Here is a 14,485-nt window from a genome sequence, read left to right on the forward strand (position 1 = left end):
AAATTATACTTTTTGGTTTAGCTGCAAGAGCTGGGCCAAGGCAGAGGTGCTGGGGTTGCTTCCAGCAGCTCCCGTGCTGGGGAGAAGCCTCCCAGCCCTGCCTGGCCCTTTCCTTGCATTGCAATTGTTGGATTTGTTCATCCTTATCAAACTGGAAAGTGATGCTGCCCTCATCCTTTCAGCCGGGGGATCTAATGAATGCTGCAAGCACAGGAATTTTGTGGGAAAACAGCACACAGGCGAGAGGTCACTCTGGGTCTCACCTAAGCCTTATGCTGCGAGTCTCCAAATGCTCCAGAGGACCCTGCATAGGCACCACAGAAAGGGCCTGTGCAGTCTCCAGAGGCTTTTAAAGGAAAGTTAAGCTGAAAAATCTAGGGATGGACAGCATGGTAGTCCTGCCATGGGGAGAACACAGCCAAGACCCTGGTGCGTGTAGGAAACAAAGGCTCCCTGGGGACGTGCCCCTCCCTATGCCTTCAAACATACAATAAACACTGAAGCAAACTCAGATTTCTTTTGTTTTCCACAAGACTTCCCCGCCTTGTCTTGCAGAATCTTTCGTCTTGTTCTACTTGTGACTACAAGGAACCCTCAGAAAGGAATTTTTGTTCCCACCAATTTCAATGGGCATATTGGCACCCTGACCGCTCCAGCTGCTGCTTCTGCAGGCAATCCCGTGCGGTTCTCCAGGGCAGAGCTGGTGTGCTGCTGGTGGTGCCTCGAGCCAGCCTGAGACAGCCGGGGCCGTGGGGAAGCCTGTAGGCACACAGTTTGTGGCCGTAAGGTTTCTCGGCCACTTAATTTTCCTACAACATACGCACAGCAGCAGCTTTGTTTTGACAGTGTCCTCACGCCTCTCCTCACCCACCATCCCGAAACAGGGTGTTCCTCTGCCTCAGAGCATGGGCACATGAAGAAATTAATTGATGGTGTGAATTTACAGCATGTCATTTATTCCATGGTAACTACCCAGGCGTACACACTCCTACTCAGCAAAATGCAAGGTAAAAAGGTGTAAATGACTTCACACTTCATCAACGAACAGGCACTTCATCCAGGCACTAAAGGTATTTAACCAAGTAGTGTGCTCCAAAGCAAGCTTTGCCCTATTTCTGGCCTCATCCAGACACTATTAAAGTCCAGAGGGATCTCTCTCAATTCAGGGAATTAGTTCCCTGGCAAAGACAAAGCTTTAATCAAATAATCCATCCCTGTTTCAGGGAATCGTACTCATGTTCTGTGTAAAGGTTTTAACTGCTTTTAAATGGGAGCTTAGTCAGGCTCCCACTGAGTGGGAGCTGTTATCTCCCATTAAGAGGAAAATAAAAGGACCCAGTAACCAAATTCTTGTTAGTTCAGGACTCAGAGTTTCAGATAATTACCTAGTGTTTTTATTTATATGATGGTGTTTCTCTTCTCCATAGGTAGGAATCAGCATTTAAAATTCAGAACAGGAGCTAGTAAGGCCAAGAGCCCTCATTGTATCTTCAGATTTGAACTTTTACATTTGCAGTTGACCAGACTAGGCTGAGAACTTTCCAGTCAATGTAATGTATGTGAAACAGCCAATTTTGTGATACTGGCACGAGGCTATGGTGCATCCTCACCTGGACACAGGGCTGGAGACCACAGAACAGAGGAGGTGTTCAGTAGGCAGAGCCCAGTGACTCTCATTAGTTGGTTCTTGGTATTAATGAAGATGCCAAAATTAATGTAATTTGTAACTTCACACTGGAAAGGCACTGACATTCCTTATGCTTAAGAGCATTTTTAAATCATAGTGATGGCACGGTGCAATGCTCTTCTGATGCACGCAGTACAGGAGAGGGAGGGTCGTCTGATGCTGAAGGAGGGATTGTGCATCCAAAAGCTTCTCTTTTAAGTTTTCTCTTATTATGTCATTATAATAAAACACAGGAGCACTCCCTAATCTCACCAAACATTTTATACAATAATTGTTGTCTGGCATGTAGACAACAGAGGCCTCATTATTTTATTGCAGTCTCCTTGAGCAGTTTCTCATATACACAGGCCTCAGAGGACAAGATCCCGGCCTTTCTGCACGCCTCTCCCTTTTCTCCTCCAAGAAGGTGATAAAGAGGACGGGTGGGAGGTCTCCGTTCCTCCCTGAAGGCACTAAGGACTGAATTCTCCCTTGGGTACAATGCCCACTACAGCAGCTTCAGCTTTCTTTCCCCAGAACCTAAAGTAAAATCACCCAGTCCTTAGCCAGGTGGAATGAAGAGTATTTCATTGTGATAACAGAGCTGGCATATGCTTCTGTAATGAGACCACATCAAAAAGTGAAACTGCAGTCTCATGCGGTTGTTTGCAGAGTCGATGAGTCAGAGCCCTCTCTTTTCCCATGCAGCAGCTCACTCAGCCTGTGCCTGCTTTAATAATTTCCATTCCCTTCAGGAAAGAGGGCCACGTTCACGCTGTGTGATCACAGGAACACTCTTCGCCATGTAGTGAGAGATTTTGAGGTCTTAACCTCGGAGAGTAATTGATTAATAACATATCATCTAAATTGTTAGGTTTGACCCACATCTGCTTTGGCAGGAAGCTTCTTAGCTGAAAATCCAAGTACAGATGAGTTTCACAATTAGTTTCATGGTCAAAAAGACCTCTCGGCTCCCTCTGGATTTAATTCCAGCACCAAAGTTGGTGGGGATTACTTTGAGTGGTGATGGCTCTAGCCCCCACATTAGCATCAAGCCATGCATTCTCGCTGCATGGCTCCCACCTCCCATCAGTGTCCATCCCTGTCTCAACAAATCCTACATCTGGGATCAGCTCATCACAGCTGACTGTACCCTACCCAGTGGGAAGCCTCTGAAAACTCTGCAAAACCTCAGATAGGCAGGGCAGAATAATTCTGTCTTGATCTCGATGCAGCTTTGCTTCAGACATTCAGGCCTGTAAGCTTACCTTGTCTCTAATTCCTCTGAGCTTAATTTGCTTTGACATCAAATATCGATGGTCGTACATCTCTGCCACTCTCTTGCACAGCCGTTCGTGGCAGTTTCTAGTTCTGCCTCTGGTGTGACAGGTGGGGAAAAAAAAAAACCTTTACAGGGCAATTAAGTTCAGAAAGAGAAACAATAGCTGTGACAAGTGCCTCCATCCCTCTCAATGGAGTTGTAATATAAAAGGTTTAAATGCAAGTAGAAATGTGTTGTTACATCTCCACCCACAGTTTCAACAGCAGCACCTAGATCATGTGCATGATGTAGCTGAATGTGTTTTGTTTGAAAATATTTTTATCCTATGGATTAGACTGTCCAGAGAAATAAGGTGATCATCACCCTAGTAGCCTGAATTCAGAAGGAAACATGGATTGCATGATTGCCGTCTGCTTGTTTCTCTCCCCTTAGGTAACTTTTTAATACATTGGCAAATTTTGATTAAAGTCAATGGAGGAGCAAAACCCTCAGAGATACTCAGTTCTTAAAAAAAAATCCATGCAAATAATCAGACAGGGCTCACTGCGAGCTGAACTCATCCACCTTTGAGGCACAGGGCCACGAGGAAGACTGCTCCACCGGTTGTGCTGTGACAAACAAGCCCTGCGGTGGCGAGAGCTGCGGCAGGACTCACCCCACCAGCACCAGGAAGGGCACAGCAAGGTCCCCGAAGCCGTGCCAGCTGTGGATAGCACGTGCCGTATCTGTAGACAAGGGTGGGATTGGTCTCTGCGTCTTCAGATGTATTGACACCTGTGGCAGAGTTCGTTGCCTAGGCTCCTTTTACAGCCAAGAAACACGCCTTTCTGGGGCACAGCTCACATAACTGGTGCCTGGAATAGACCAAATGAATCATCTGTCAGATGTACCTATTTATCTCTACTATGCTCCTGCCTGCTCACTTTTTGGGAGGCCTGCCTGCTCCACACAGAGCAGCAGACCCCTGCCCACACCGCTGCTCATCTGCGAGCGGCTGGTGCCGATGGAGCCTGCGAGCACGCTCTCGCAAGGCGAGGAGGGAAGAGCACAGCCCTCAAATGCAGTACCCGGCGCTGCCGATTGCTGGTCTTTCGCCTTCGTTCAGTTCTGTGAATTCTCCCTTCCTGACAGTTCTTCTGAAGTGCCACGCAGATGGGCACGAGGATCTGAAATGCTGAAACACCAGCTGCTGGGCCAGGAGCTATGCTCTCAGCTATGCTCGGAGCAGTTGCGTTGTTCCAAAACCAAACCCTACCGAAACCCACCGGTACGTAGAGCTGATACCCCAAGAGAGCCACATGTCATCGCAAGCCACCCGGTCTCTGTAGCATCTGGCCACCTGCATGCAGGACGTCACAGCAGAGCGAATGCTCTGGAGGCTTTCTGTGTCACTTCACCTTGCACACAAGATGGTTTTTACCCCAGTCACTCAAATGGCAAGTGAGATTGTTTGTACAACATGCTGCATGCTTGGCAGGCTACTCCCTGGCAGGCTGCAGCAAACCTGGGCAGGATCAGGGCCACAGCTCTTGTCCCAGTAGAGTGACAAGCCCCTGAGTCACATGCAAAACTTGCTTCGGGTAGAGAAGCCATCTCTTGGAAACCTTTTCTTTAGAACCTCCACACAAAGGTCACCAGGCTTTGGGTTTCCCTGCCAGTGTTGTGAGGTTTTGTAGTAACTGTGCAGGCTCCAGAGCACCGAGGAAAGCATCAGCCCTAGGTTTCAGTGCCACAAATGCTGTTGTGCCCTGGTTGCTACCACTTGGTGTCACTGGGTATCACAGATCTGCTGCCACACTGCACCCAGGGCATTCATATATACCTTCACCTCTCTCCACCACCCCATAGCCCGGGCCCCAACACCTCCGAAATAGCCACTCACTCACTCCTGAGCTCAGGCTTCTTCTCCTGGCCAAGGGACAGAGGGACAGCCTTCCTGTCCCTGGTGGGACAGCCATCCTCAACTCAGGTTTCCCCCGAGACAAGGACATACGCTGCAGCCCTGCTAAGGTCTGGGGACAGACACAGAGGTGAGCATGTGGCCATGTACGGGTGTCACAGCCTGCTGCAGTGCAGATGCAAACCAAATTTGCTCTTTTAGGGAGCGTATTAGACTTTGCCTTTAAGAGCATGTGATTGAGAATGGCCTCAGCCACCTTTCCATGCTTTACCACATAGCAGAGGCTGTCCTTGCAGAAGAACCCTTCCACTTAGCACCAAACGCAGTCCATTCCTCATGTTGCCTGTTGATCAGTTATTCCCTCGTTTGCAATGTCACGTTCAATGGCAGAAGAATCAGGACTAAATGTCCAAGCACCCTGTCATGCTGCAAACCACACCGAGTGAGCAGTTTCAGAAACCAGGAGCGAGGAGCTCGGGCAAGGTTCAGTTCAGCCACATCTTTTCTCTGATTTCTTCAATTCTCAGTAACCTTTTTCACTTTTTACAGCCTGAGTTATTTCCTTTCGCTGCGCTTTAACTCCTACCGTTCTGCTTACCAGCAGCCCACCTCTCTCTCCTCCTTCCCCCTCCTACCTCCTTTCAAGACCTTCTCGAGAGCAAACCACATCCTTACGTTCCTCTCATTGTTAGCGCCGCCATCCGTGCTGCTGTCACGGCTCCTCACTACGTTTTGATCAAGTGGTCTAGGGCAGCTCTGAACCTTAACAGCTCTTTAGAAGTTCCTCTCTGCAGGTGTTCAGACTACCCCAGTGAGCTGTACTTTACACGTGTTTGAACTAAGTTCCCCTTTACTGCACCATGCACACCTCAAAAACGTACATTAGTCCTTGCGGTAAGTGTGAGCTCTCCGTGAATTTGAAATCCAGAGCAGGTTTGTGGTCCTGTAGAAATATTTTGCTAACCAAATGGACTTTGGACAGTTCAGGGAAAGAAATAAAATGATTCAAATTTGTGTCATTTATCATGGGCTTAATGTGACCATTAATGCTGAATGTGCACATTATTCAATCATTCAGCAACTGACTCAGACTTGAGCTGATTGAGGCACAAGTACATGACTGAACTCTCATTGCACCAACACTTGCACTTACCCACAAAGAGCATGAAACACTGATCACAAAATCCAGCTGATGCCGGCTATTGCAAACTGCATCATCTCCATCACTTGGCCTAACAATATTTTTCACTCTGTGACACCAACCCCCTTTGCACTGTGTAGAGGTAGGGTTTTTTGGACATCTGTCTGAGGGGAGTTGCCTTGCTATTTTCAAGCAGCATCTCTGTCACAGTCATTCAAGTGGTTTTGCAGCTCGATCGACACTCGCTGCATTGACAGGGAGCTTCCCCGTTCACTGGGGCCACGTTCAGGGGAAGCATGCGAGGTAGGTCTCAGTGGCGGTGGTCTGTTCTGCACGCACACTCAGCCTGTAAACAGAAAATGGTTTTGCAAAGGTTGTACTGCACATGTGGGAAGAACTAGAGTGGAGGACTCTGGCCTGAAAAAGGCAGAAATCTGCTCTGCTAAACAGTCCACACAGGGAGCAGCAAGAGAGACATGTTGCTGCTTTGACATCTGCTAGCTGGCAGGCCCTAGTTCCTTCACTGGGCTACCAGGGGGTTTAAACCTGAGAATGTGGTCACCACATCAGGAGGTGACACTTGCCATTCCTGCAGGTCTTGTCCCAGACAACCTCCAGAACACGGGCACAGAGGGATTCACCAGGTATTTTTGGTCCCCAAGCTTCTGGCAGTCAATGAGCAGCATGCTCCTGCAGGCTGGCTCCCTTGGCCAAGCTCGGTTTCTCGTGGGGAAGCAGAAATATGACTGCACTGCCAAATACCATGGATGCTTTTTACCTCCGTTTGGTCTGATGAGGTATGTGACTATTTCCCACATCTCCTGCCCCTTTATGACTCCAGACAGGTCTGGCTATGGGCTCTGATCTTCAGTCCGTGGAGAAAAATGGAGTCCCTGCACACTCTGTAAGTGGCTGTCCTATCTCCCAAGCTGATGATTTGAAGCCATTACCAGACACTTTCAATAGTTTCTGTACAACCAGCAAATGTTCGTAAGAAATACCAACTGAAAACCTATTATTTCAGCCTTGAGTCTGACCCTGCTTAACTCCAGTTTTGCCTTCTGTTTGCCCCCTGTGTCCTGCGCAATATCCATACGAACAAGGAGCAGCAGACCTCAGTCCATCACGGTCACTGCCTGCTCCAGCTGTGGCTCATTCACTCACACTCCACGGGACTGCCAGATCAGGAGATGCTTGCCTTGCAGGGAAGCAAAACCCCTCACAGCTGCTTGCTGTCATGTAAAGCTGTGCACACACTGGAGGCACACAATGAATTTGTCATTATATTTTTTTTTTTACTGTTTTTTGGCATCTCCTCCTTCCAGCTGCTGTATTATTCTGGCAAGTTTCTCTTGCAAATTCTGCTGCTCCAACAATTCTCAGTGTCTCACAGTCCAGTCCTGAAGCCCAGTGCACTCCATGAAACCCAGTGGGACCTGGAGATGTGGGATTCGCCACTGCAGACCCAGAGCCTGCATTTATTCAGCATGGCACCTAGAATGGCCTGCAAGTAACAGCCACAAGTAGATGGTGTGTGAAGGTCTGTGAGCAAGCCTGGGGGGATGTAATTAAACTACCATACAAGGAGGGGAAGTCTGAGACTGTGCCGGGATGGTGCCAGGGCTGCCCTCCCACAGCCCCTGGGATGCTCCACAATTTGCCATCACTGCCACCCTGGGTATCAACGCCACTCTTCTCTTTTGTTTTGGTTATCCTGAGTCCTGTGACTCTGCCTTCTCATCTGCTGCCTCTCTGAGACCTTTTCAGCAAAATGGCTGACTCATCATCTCCATCCATTTGGGCTAACATCTCTCTGTAAGGTGTGCCTGCCTGGGCAGCGCCAGCACGGGGCTGCAGTTCAGAGACACCACTGTCCATGACCACTTTCCTCCTCCAGAAAAGCACAGCATCACCTTCACAAAGCAGCTTTTTTTTTTTTCTTTCTTTTTTTTTTTTTTAACACAACCTATCTTTTTATATACCTGCAAACCCTCAGAGACCCTGGCACAGCTTTTTTTTCCACAGCTTAGGGATTTTTTTTTTAAGTGTTACATAATTATTTGGCACTGCAGTTGCTTACGTACCCCTGCCCTGTACAGAAATGAATGTAATTTCCTCTCACATTCATGCTGACTTGTCTGTTCATCTCCCGTTGCTGCTTTGTCCACTGCGCTCATGAAGAATGCCTCTGAGCTCCCCAGCTTTGTCTTCTCCTCGTCCTGCCCCAGGTATGTTCTCCTGGTGCTTGCAGGCTACTGTGAAGTGGTGTGGTCCACCGCTCCTTCTGCATCTCATGCTTCATACCTGGCACACTCGTAGCTCCTCTTGTTAGTCACAGCACACACAGCTCTGCAAACTAATTTAATGGAACAAAAGATAGATATTTTCATAAAGGTAGATATTTCCAGTTTTCACACGTTTTTTTTTTTCTTTCTTCTGCCATATGCATGGTGTCAGAGCACTACCCTGCAGGAACCCAAGCTCCTCTACCTGGCAAATGCCAGATAGTTCAATAGCATCCCTGAGTGATTTGTCCCAAATCCCAGTCAGAAATTAGTCTCTTTTTAGAAAACCAGTTAACCAGCCCCTTCTGCCTTAGATCTTTAGAGAACCAATGTCTGTCCTCATGTGCTGCTTGTACTCTCTGTTTAAAGCCTTACTGCTCATGTTTTTAATAGACAATACAGTGATAGCCCTCCAATCTCTGCCACGTGGTTTCACAGACACGTTACTCCACCAGCATTGGCTGACACCTATTTTAAACATCAAGTCCACCAGAACTAGTTCTTCTCAGGGGAGGACGGCAACATCCCAACTAATCTTTTTTGTGAGGCAAGGCTCATAGGTATTTTTTTCACCTGCACATTAGAAGTTAAACTGTGACATCTTCAGCAGTGGGACTCAGCTATGCATCAGCTATGTATGCATCAGCTATGAAAGCTGGAGGGGAATTTCTTGGATAAAGGTGGCTCATTTTCTTTACATACCTCTGAATAGTCAGGCAAAACTAAAAAGCTTAAATGCCTGCACGCCACAGAGCCAAAACCTTGGGGATGTTCCAGAGCAAGAGCAGCTCATCGGTTCTCTTGGCAGCCAGGTGGAAAGCTGTGGAAGAAGTGGAGTAGAGTCAGAAGCCCTCTCCTTGAGTTAATTTCCTTGAGTTATGCTTTGTACTACATAGGAAGGTTGAGACTATATGTGGGTATCTCTGTCTGTTGCCACCACAGAAAGAAATATTTCCTATCCCAGTGGAACAATTTAGAGAACATTGGTAATTTCTTTCCTTTTTTTTTTTAATCATGGAAGGGTTAAATTCTAACAGTGCGAAGGTCATAGTTGGTGACCTCATGACTGCTCTCACCAGTCTTACTAAACCTAAATTTTTGTTCCAATTGTGTGGAATGCCTTTTGTTCACTCAAAAAGGGAACTGAAACACTTTCAAGTTGATCAAATTTCAGTAAAACCTATGGACTGTCCACTGTGTCCTTCCTGTAAGACTGTCCCTGCAGCACACGCAAAGATCAGTCCTGCCCAGAGCCCAGCCTCCAGCAGCAGTCCCTACAGGAGACGTAAGAGCATGCTCCAGAAAGAGCACTTAGGGGTAAGGATGGAGAGATGCTCCCTCTGTTTGCTGCTCCCAGCGCTCAGCATTACTCCTTCATTTCGATTTCTAAACATGTCACTAATGAACGAGATGTTAGCTCAACCCATTACCTGTACTTTATGCAATTAAGAAGAGCGTTAGTTTGACAGATGTGATTACAATCTGGTAAAATAGTAAAGGAGTCAGTGCATCGTATATACACTCCCTTCTCTTTCTGTCCTCCTCCCTATGCCTGCAGTTAACTGAAGCAGTACAGAGCCCCAGTCCTGTGCAGCTGTGTCACAAATCCATCCAGAGCAAACTCTGCAGGTCAAAGCCATCACCAGAAACATTTTTCAGAACTAGGACCTGGTCAAGCTGATCCTGAATTAATCCCTGATTCAGGTTGATTGCAACAGCAGTCAGTTCAGATTTGCATCTCTGTAGGTTACTTGTTCAGTCTTGCACAGACTGGGTCCAAAACCTGGCTAAGTTTAAAAGCTTCCCGTTGACTGAACTGGACTTGGCCTGGCTTTATCGAGTCGGTGATGGGAGAGGGATTAAACAGCAACATTAGTTGTCTAATCCAATGCCCAAATCATGAGCTGAGGCTGCAGCTTTAGTTTAGTTGCTCAACAGCTCTATGACAGATCTGACACCGGTACAAATTCCATATACCATATGATAATTAAATATATGTATATATTTTAATGCCCAGGATCCATGTGAAACCTGAACCAGTCTCTTATGAAATCCTGTGACCTCCAGCCCTTACTCAGGTGCATGCTGTGTTGAACCCTGCATCATTCACGGCTCTGGCGCTGGCTTTTAAGTAGCAGACCTGATGTCATGGTGGCAGACAAATGAAAGCCAAAAAGTCAGTTAGCATTTCTTATGTAAAAAGAGCAAGGTATTCCGAGAAAGAGAAAATTCAGCAGTCGCATGTGTGTTATCAGTATAAGACACAGAAGTCTCCTTCTAGTTGCTCCTACATAATTAATTCACTGGACAGGCTGACGAGCACCCGTTCCCCATACCTGACCCTCGCGAGCTGCCCCTTGGCAGCTTAGAGGCAGCACAGCCCGAGCGGAGCCCAGCCACAGGCCTCTGCAGCGGGCAGCGAGCAGAAGCAAATCCTGCTCTTTCGAAAACCTCACCCTTTTTGGCACAAGAACGGAGATGGGGCTTTGTGGGGAGGCATCCCCAGCCACAGGGAACTGCCTCGTGTCCAGGAGCTGCTGTCCTGCTCCGCGGGGATGGTGCAGGCCCGGGGCACCCCCTCAGCAGCAGGCGTGTGGAGGCTTCTTGGAAATGCTGCCGGTGCGGGCAGGCAAGCACCTCTCACCGTGCGGAGACATCGGTCGTCGTTTCCTTCCTCTTTTCCAGAGACAGAAACAACCACTGACACACACATGCTTGTGCCCTTCTGCTCCACCCCGGCATGAATCATGTTGACTTCTGCACGGGGGGAGAGAAATGATGAGAGAAACCCTCAGTGAGCCTCATGTAGGCTGCTTGTGGAAGGTGCAAGACGTCGCTCATTCACTTTTTCATAACTAGAAAGGCAGCAACAGCTCTAGATCCTTTGCTAACTACTAACCCGGGGCCCTGCAGGGAAGGTCCCGGGAAGGGACGTGCCATGAAGGGGAGATTTTGGCCAGGGCCATCTCCCTGCCCCTGGCTGTGCGGGCAGGGCTGCCGCACGGTGATGCTGCTCCTTCACCATCCTGGTGCCCCTGGGCAGGAGGAACCACGCCGGCCACCATAGCTACAGTTAAGCAGTTACGGCAACATAAACACCTAAATGTGCAAAAGGGTTGTTTTCTCCCTGAATTTTGTTCTGCACAGCCGGCTGCTCAGAGCGCAACGTGAGGGACACGCAGGAGGTCAGCTAGAGCAGGTGCACCGTGATAACTCACCTGGGTTTTTCACACTTACAGCTGTGAGGGAGATCTCTGAGACATAAAACAGGTTTCCTCACATCCAGAGGAAAAAGTTCATCACAGTTTTTAGAGAGAATTTTCTAACAAGGCTGTCCAGCTAACCCAACTGCACTTATATCTGGCTTGTTTCCAGAGGCTGAACTGACTTTTAATGAAGTCAAAGTGGTTAACTTATTCAAAAAGGCAGGAGCAGACAAGCTGTTCTGATCTTCTGAAATGTTTTGTATGGTTTGTTTTCTTTTTAATCCTTGTCACCCCAACACTTGGGCCCTGTGTCAGAGAGGCATTAGGAGAAAGTGCTAGGGGACATGAACTGCCTCATTTATTTGAAACTATTTTAATAGCTGTATTCATTTGAATACAATGGTAATACAGGGAAAGCTGAGATGTCAGATGCTGACATTTCTTTTTTCTTCACATCTGATCCCTGTGGTGATTTATTTCATGGTGGTAGCATGTATGAAAAGACAACAGGTCAACACAACACAAGCATTAGCTAGTATGTGGTCAGACACATTAGCAATTGCAGAGTACACATAAAATTACACAAATATTTGCAAACCATTAATTGCAAATATTGGACTGGCAAAACAACAACAATTATATCTAACAAGCTTGAATAATTTCCTATATAAAATTGGGGGGGGGGATGTAACATTTTAATTGTTTAATCTTAGAAAATATTCATGTCATATGCCATAGATCAAGTAAGTACAAAAAGGCTGTGAAATTTGTATATAAAATAACATAGGCCATACTTACCGTACTTTGCTAAATAATAGTTTCCAGTTCTAATCATAATTGTGGATCTATTAAACTTTTTTATCCAACTTGCAGAATGCATTAAAAAAATCGTGACCCAAAATGATCTTTTTCTGTCAAAACGAGAAGTCATATAGTGACGAAAATAGCGGTGCTGTTGCTGTTCTCATTTTGTTTCAAATATTTTCTCTTTTTTTTTCATTATTTTCAACCTATTTTAACAGTAAGCCAAAGTTAATTTAGCAGCAAAGTAATAAAGTGAAAGGTTTGAAACGTCAGAAAGGGAACGTTTGGGCAAGGTTCCTCCTTTCGGCTAGAGTGGCTCAAGCCGCCAGGCTGCACCTCATTTCAGAAGCTAAACGCTTTTACCCAGCTGTCATTTGAATGTATTTTGAATACTGGCGTTGGGTTTTTACCACAGAGCTGTACCCAGGGACCCCGTTGCCCAAGTAACGCTGACAAAATAACCCCAGTATGTTTTTTTGGGGGAGGCATAAGCTGTCCATCCCTCCCCTTGCCATCCGCACCGCGTACACAGCGCGGTCGCAGAAGCGCTGGCTCCACCCCAGTAAGCTGCTCGGCCAAATCCGGCTGGGGACACTGAGTGACATTTTCAAGTTTGCATAATTCAGAGCGTTGAAAGGAAATATCTTTTCATCTAAAGAAAAAAGAAAGAGAGAAAACAGGAGGTGGCCCAACATCTTGAATCACTCAAATAGAGATTAGTATTTCTCAGAAATAAAGAGAAGCAGCTATGTGATTTGCGCTGGCAGCGCTTTTTGGCAGGAGCATTCAGCCTGACATCACAGGGCTTTGGTCAGTCTCTGAGCAGGGTGAGGCCTGAGGAGAGAGCAGGTCTGTCTGTCTGTCTGTCTGTCTGTCCTCCTGCAGGGCTGGCTCCGGGCACGGGCAAGGGGCAGCGCTGGATGAGGCGCTGTGCGGGTCTGCGTGTCCGTGCAGGCTGCGGTGCTCTTACAGCATGAGCGGTGCCCGCCCAGACCCAGCAGGGTTTTCTGCCAGAATCTGCCACGTCCAGATGTCACTCTGCTTTTGAGCTGCCACACGTTTTGAGCACATCAGCCCAGGAAAGCCGCATAATTACAGACACTGAAATAACGTGTCTCACAGTTTGCTCCCAATGAAAAGTGCCTTTTAGCTAAAAGAGCCTGAAAATAAGCAGGCTGTGAAAATTGGAAGCAGTTCTTTTTTTCGCATAACACCAAACCCAAATCCCTCTGTTACTTTATCCTCTCTTCAATTTGATTTTAAAAATCAGCCAACTTTCAGTGGGTTCACAACGGCTCTAGGATGCACAACGAAGGGTTTATGAAGCCACTCCTGAATTCCCTGTGCATCCCATATCGCCAGCTCAGGGAAGCCTATCCATTTTGCTTCAGCAAGTTGCAATGAAAAATTCATCATTTTATAACATATTATCACAAGCTTTGTGAAGCCAATATAGATGGAATGGGATTTTGAATTACAGTGTGAACATTTTCATCTGGCTTTTTCTGATACAACAATTCTTTGGAGCTTTCTGTTCCCTGAATCCCAGCATCCTGTGACAGATACTGTAGCAGGGCATCCTGGCCTAGCAGTTACTGTTTGTCAACACATAAAAACAGCAGCATAAATTGTTGTAAGCAAAGCTTTACCCATAGAAAAAAGAAAGAAAAGAAAAGAAAAGAAAAGAAAAGAAAAGAAAAGAAAAGAAAAGAAAAGAAAAGAAAAGAAAAGAAAAGAAAAGAAAAGAAAAAAAGAAAGAAAGAAAAAGAAAGAAAGAAAGAAGGAAGGAAGGAAGGAAGGAAGGAAGGAAGGAAGGAAGGAAATAAAAGAAGACCATACACACACCACCAGATAATAGAACATGCTGGCAAAAAATGTTTCAAAAAACTTTTCACATTGATGAAAACGGACATTAAATCAGCTAGCAAAAAAGGGACCATAACAAGAGTGATATTTTGCACATGATCTTTAATGTTCAAACAGTAACAATGGCTACTTTTAAATTAGGGTTGGGGAAAAAAAAAACCACTTTCAGTGAAGACGCATTACAAGAATTGAGATATAGAAACATTTCTTCCAAAAGCCAAAATATTTTCAAATGAAGACTGCAAATACCTAGCTACTTGTGTAACTCAGCATAAGTTATCAGGCAGTTCGGGTTCTTTTACAAACATGTCAGTTTTAGTGTTTCAGGGGGCAAA

This window comes from Cygnus atratus, chromosome 4, assembly GCF_013377495.2.
Source record: "Cygnus atratus isolate AKBS03 ecotype Queensland, Australia chromosome 4, CAtr_DNAZoo_HiC_assembly, whole genome shotgun sequence".
NCBI classification, from domain to species: domain Eukaryota; kingdom Metazoa; phylum Chordata; class Aves; order Anseriformes; family Anatidae; genus Cygnus; species Cygnus atratus.